This window comes from Condylura cristata, unplaced genomic scaffold (assembly GCF_000260355.1).
Source record: "Condylura cristata isolate star-nosed mole 26May11 unplaced genomic scaffold, ConCri1.0 scaffold00025, whole genome shotgun sequence".
Classification (NCBI taxonomy): domain Eukaryota; kingdom Metazoa; phylum Chordata; class Mammalia; order Eulipotyphla; family Talpidae; genus Condylura; species Condylura cristata.
The window spans coordinates 28,885,828-28,891,827 of record NW_004567126.1 but is presented as its reverse complement, the minus strand read 5'-3'; positions in this window follow the sequence as shown (position 1 = coordinate 28,891,827).

Here is a 6,000-nt window from a genome sequence, read left to right as displayed (position 1 = left end):
AATGATTCAGCCCCAATGTTAGCTGTGCCCACATGGAGCTAGCAGTTAGTTACTTGAAATAAATAAATGTTCATCTGTCACCCAGGGGTGGAGGGTCCCTATCTATAAGGTTGTTTTCAGTACTCTATACCACCTCTTCAAAGCAGATGATACATATATTATCCCAAAAGAGCATCATTGGGGCCTCCCTGATGGCATGAGGGTTAAAATTAAATCTCAGCACTATCACCACTATGCTTGAGTTCAGTCCCAGCCAAGGAGTGACCCACATATGGTGCAGCAAACCTATTCTATCTCATCCACTGTTCCCTTCAGCAGTGTATTTCAGTAGATACAGCTGTTCTGCTCGCTGCTCTGTCTCTGTTGAATTCTCTCACAAACACACACCCACACCTCTGGCCCTACACCCCAGTTCTTATATGCATCAATAACTAAATAAAAATAAATCTTTTAAAAAGTTTTTTCTAAAGGCATCATTGGACATTTTGTGCACCATTAACTTTTGCTTTGTTATTTTTTTTTCAAATCAGATGTCTTTTTCGTTATGGAATATTCGTGAGAATTTAAGTTAAAGGTATATATGCTATCCAACAATGTGACTATCCATAACACTATTGAGCTGTACATTAAAACTAATTGAAGGCCCTCCCTGGTGGCGCAGCAGGTTAAAGTACTGCACTAAGAAGCTGAAACCACTTCCGCATGAGTTTGATTCCCGCCTGCCCCAGAGGTGACCACATGGTGGCAGACCTCTCCTGACCTGCCTGCTGCTCCCCTCAGCAGTGTACTTCGACGATCTGCCTGTTCTGCTCCCCACTCTGTCTCTGGTGAAGTCTTTAGCCACCCCTGAGTCCCTGGCCTGTAACCCAGTTCTGTATGCACAAATAAATAAGTCTTTAAAAAAAAAGAACTAATTAAAATGGTAAATTTTTTGTTTGCCTACTTAATCACAATTAGAAAACAAAATAAAAAACTTAAATCTCAACCAAAAAAATGGCAAAGACATGAACAGACATTCCATCAAAGAAAATACACAGGTGTTCAACATCATTAGCACAATAAGATAGCTACTCATCTTTCAGAATGATCAAAATAATGACAATATCAAATCCTGATGAAGATGTGGAAAGGAGAACATTCATTCCTGTCAAACATGGTACAGCCATTTCAGATAAATGTTAGGCAGTTTCTTCATAAACTATACATCCAGTTACCACATGACTCAACAATTGTACTCTTGGGTATTTATCCCAGAAAAATGGAAACTTACATTCATGCAAAAACCTGTACAGGAATGTTCATAGTAGCTTTCTGCAAACTGGTACAGGAGAGCAGTTATACAAACTGTGATCCATGGAATATTACTCAGCAAGAAGAAAGGAATAACACTTGATACCTGTGACAATGCAGATACATCTCTAGAGAACTGTGCTGAGTGGAAAGAACCAATGTCAAACTACTACATACTCTTATTGTTCCATTTGCATAAAATTATTGAATGACAAAATTATAGAAACAAAACTGTGATTTTCAGGGGTTAAAGACATAAGGAAAGAGAATGGAGTGTGGAAGTGTCCATAAAACGACAAGATGAGGGAGCCAGTGATGGAACTGTTCTGGATATATCTTGAATATATCAAGATCCATAATGATAAATCTATAAAATGTTATCCTATACTGTAAATGTTGTAATTTACCCTGTGATAACATGGAAGGGGAGGGAGCAGAGACAGTATCTCGAATCTCTTTGTGTGTGTGTTTCTTATTACAACCCATGTGAACCTACAATAATTTCAGAATTAATTTTTAAAAAGGACATTTACCAAACTTAGGGAGGGTGCTCTTTTGCCCTTTTATTTTAAAAAGGCATAAGGCTAATTAATTCTTGGACAGAAACCATGAAAATCTCAGAGTGCCAAGAGAAGTCACATAGGTGATTTAGTGGATGGCATTCTTCCATTTGTGTCTTCATGACCATGTGTGGCCACAAGGAACAATCTGGTGGGCCTGGCAAATGCAGCTCTCCCGCCATGCCCTGGCTAACATCCAGAATGGTAATTACCCATGGTCTCCCTCCAGTCCCCTGCAGCTTTAATTGGAGAATCAAGATCGCATGCTTTGAATAAAAGCAGGTCTGTTTAAATGTTTTCTCTGAATTGCAGACTTTTTACCTGTTATTTCCCACAAGCATTGTGCTAAATGCTTTACAAACATAATCTTACCTAGTCCTCACACTAGAAGCAGATAGTATTGCACCAAATAAAGTTTTGTTCAAAGACAGACTGCATATACTAAGTGGTCCCAATAGGCTATCATATAGAGATATAGAGCTATATCACTAAGTTTGTTTGTTCAACTATATGATGTTTGTTCAACTATAAAATCGCTTAAGATCACATTTCTTAGACTGTACCCCTATCACTAAATGACACATGACTGTACAGTCCATTCTCATTATCTGTGATAGTTCTGCCCTTGAAAATTGCCACAAACTCTGAAATAGCAAATACTGAATCATTGTTCCTAGGAGAGATAAAATCTTAAGTTCCTGTGAACCTCTGATCACATTATTTTCATCAAGTGACTAAAAAGTATCCTGTATTATATATATATTATTCAGAGACATCATAAGTATATTGTCAGTTCCTCCATACTGAATTCATGGTGACAACTTGTAATTGTTGTTATTTAGAACAGACCAAAATACTTTACATGCATTTTTTTAACCTTCTTATGACTAGAAACACTGGGTAGTACTTTTGTACCTTGTGTGATGATTAATCTAAATAATAGAACCACCAATATAAAGCATGACACCAAAAAAAGCTTTCTAAAATGACACTAAATGGGCTCTAAAGAGGACAGTTGTTTTACAGTCTGGTCTGGAATAAGAAGGAGAGTTACCTTCTTCAACTTTACTAGGAAAATGCACATCCAACGCCCAAGTTTTTCACCACTCTGATATCTGCAAATGACTCCAAAAAAAGACATAAATATTAATTTGGGGGGTTACACTTAAATTTCAGTGGGCAAATTTACGAATACAGAAACCATGAGATTGAGGGTTCTTGTATTAATCCCCTTTGCAAATTGGGAAAATGAGACTTAGCAGTTTCAATGTATCAACAAATTTCACTGAGAACTGACTGCATTTTTGTTATTCTTCTAGGGCATTTTCTCAACACCCCCGCCCCTGTTGTTATTTGGGGTCAGTTATTTCTCTATTATGGAAGACTTTCCTGTGCATTGCATAGTGTTGAGCAGCACGGATTCTACACACTGGATGTCAAGAGCACCCCTATATCCCAAGTCCTATTACCTAATAATGTCTCCAAGCATCACCAAATGTCCCTTCAGAGGCAGAATCCCACACAGGTGAGAGCTGCTGGACTAGGAATTAGAGCCACAGCAATGACAGAGTGCACATCTTTGTTCTCAAGAAGCTTATATTTGGAGGAAAGTGGGAAAAATAATGGGGAGTCACAGCTTAATGGGAAAAGAGTTTCCGTTTGGGAAGAGGAACAAGTTCTAGATATGGATGGTATTGGTGTTTGCACATCGTGAATGTAATGTCTGAATTTCACATTTACTCAAGTAATTTTCAAAATTACTTGAATGGAAATCTTTATGTTGTGGATGGGTGGATGGGTAGGTAGATAGCTGTGTTGGGGGGACAGATGGACCAAGGGACAGATGATTTTAACCACAATTTAAAATAAACCAGGCAAGTGCCAAGTTTGGGTGAACCGCTCCTGACAGTGGGCTCAGCACCACGGACAGCTCCCAGCAAGGTCTCCTTTGAGAGGGCCATTCTTCTACTGTCCCTCTGTGCACAAAGCTTCCTCCTGCTACTTCACCCAACTCCTACTTACAGCTCACGCCCTAATTCATATCGTCACCGCCCTCCAAACCACACCCCACCCCGCTCTGCCCCAGGAAATCTTTCCATTGATATTTCCAAGCTGTCTCTAAATCAGCCCAGACTCCTGTGCCCAAGTTTCCAGGAATGAGAATTCTATGAAAATGAAGTCTTATTCACCTTTCAGACCTCAGTGCCTAGATGGGGACTGGCTTGGATTTCCTGCTTAATCAACACAAGTTTTCTTCCCCAGGGTGCCCCCTCCTCCAGTCCGAAAGTGCAATGTGCCCCCACCCTCCTGCTATGGGGTAGATTGCCTTTATGTCTTTGACTTGGAGGAGCACAGACCCTGATGTGGTGAGTGAGGCAAGCACATGAGTAGTGTTTTTGATTACCCACAAAGGGAACCAGCCTCCGTACATTCTACCTCCACATTCTACCTCCACTTCCCGAAAGTCTCCTTTGTACCAGCTGCTCCCACCCCTGGGGAAAGATTACAATGAGCAAGACCAACCAAGCCTCATTTCTTTTGAAATGTATAACCTAGTAGGAGGTGAAAGAAGAAACAAAGAAATCAGTAAATACTTTCAAATAGAGTGAGTGTGATGAAAAAATTACATTTCTCATTAAATAAAATAATTATTGTGTGACCCAACAGTTCCACTCCCAGGTATATACTCAAGTGAATTGAAGGAAAGGATGAAATAAGTCCGTGTACATCTATGTGTATCGCAGATTCCGCCTGCCGCCTGCCCCGGAGGTGACCACATGGTGTGGCAGACCTCTCCTGACCCGCCCGCTGCTCCCCTCAGCAGTGGACTTCGTTGATCTGCCTGTTCTGCTCCCCACTCTGTCTCTGGTGAAGCCTCTCGCCTCCCCTGAGCCTCTGGCCTATACCCCAGTTCTGTATGCCCAAATAAATAAATCTTTTTTAAAAAAAAAAATAAAAGCAGCCCAAATGTATCCACTGATGAATGAATAAATACAATGTGCCATCCAGACACTGGAATGCCACTCAGCCATAAAAAGGAGACTCTGACACATGCTACAACATGGAGAGTCTTGAACACATGATGCCCCATGAATGAAGCCAGATACAACAGTCCACAGTGTGTGAGGCTAAAAAATCAACTTCCCAGGGCCAGAGAGTGGATTTGTGATTGTCAGGAGCTGGGGCAGGAACTTGGAGAGTGACTGCTAACATGTGGACAAAATTTTGATTTGGAAAGAGGAGAAAGTTCAGGAGATGGAGAGTGATGATGATTGCACAGCACTTAATGCCACTGCACTTTATACTTTTATATGGTTAAAATGGTAAAGTTTATGCTAAAATGTTCAAAATTGTATTTTAACATATTTTTTTAAAGATTTATTTATTTGTGCACATAGAACTGGGGTACAGGCCAGAGGAGCAGGGGTGGTGAGAGGCTTCACCAGAGAGAGTGGGGAGCAAAACAGGCAAATTGACGAAGTACACTGCTGAGGGGAGCAGCGGGCGGGTCAGGAGAGGTCTGCCGCGCCATGTGGTCACCTCCGGGGCAGGCAGGGATCGAACTCATGCGGAAGTGGCTTTAGCTTCTCAGTGCTGTGCTTTAACCCGCTGCACCACCAGGGAGGGCCCTATTTTAACATATTTTAAAAATCAGTGTGGGAAAAAGCAGATGTGACAGTGGGATGCCAGGTGATAGATGCCAGATAGAGATAAGGTAGAGAGTGCTGGGGAAAGTCTAACATCTAAAGACTGTGACTATCTGGGGAAGAGCATTCCTGATGGAGGGACTGACATAAGCAAAAGTCCTGTGGGAAGGAATCTTGATGTACTGACAGAACAGGTGAACACTGACCACCATGATTAAGAGGGACAGAAGAGAAAAATCGGCTCCATTCTACTTGAGTTATATATTAGTTTCCTGTCGCTCTTGCAATAAAACACTCAACCTTGGTGGCTCAAAACATTAGAAAGTTTCATCTCCTGCTTTTGAACACCAGAAGCCTGAAACCAGAGTACTGGCAGGGTTGGCTCCATCTGGGCTTTGAGCAAGAATTCACTTCATGCCTTTCTCCTGGCTTCTGGAGGTCACTGGCAGCCCTTGGTGCTCCTGGGGTTAAACATGCAGCACCCTGATCTCTGCCTCTGTCAT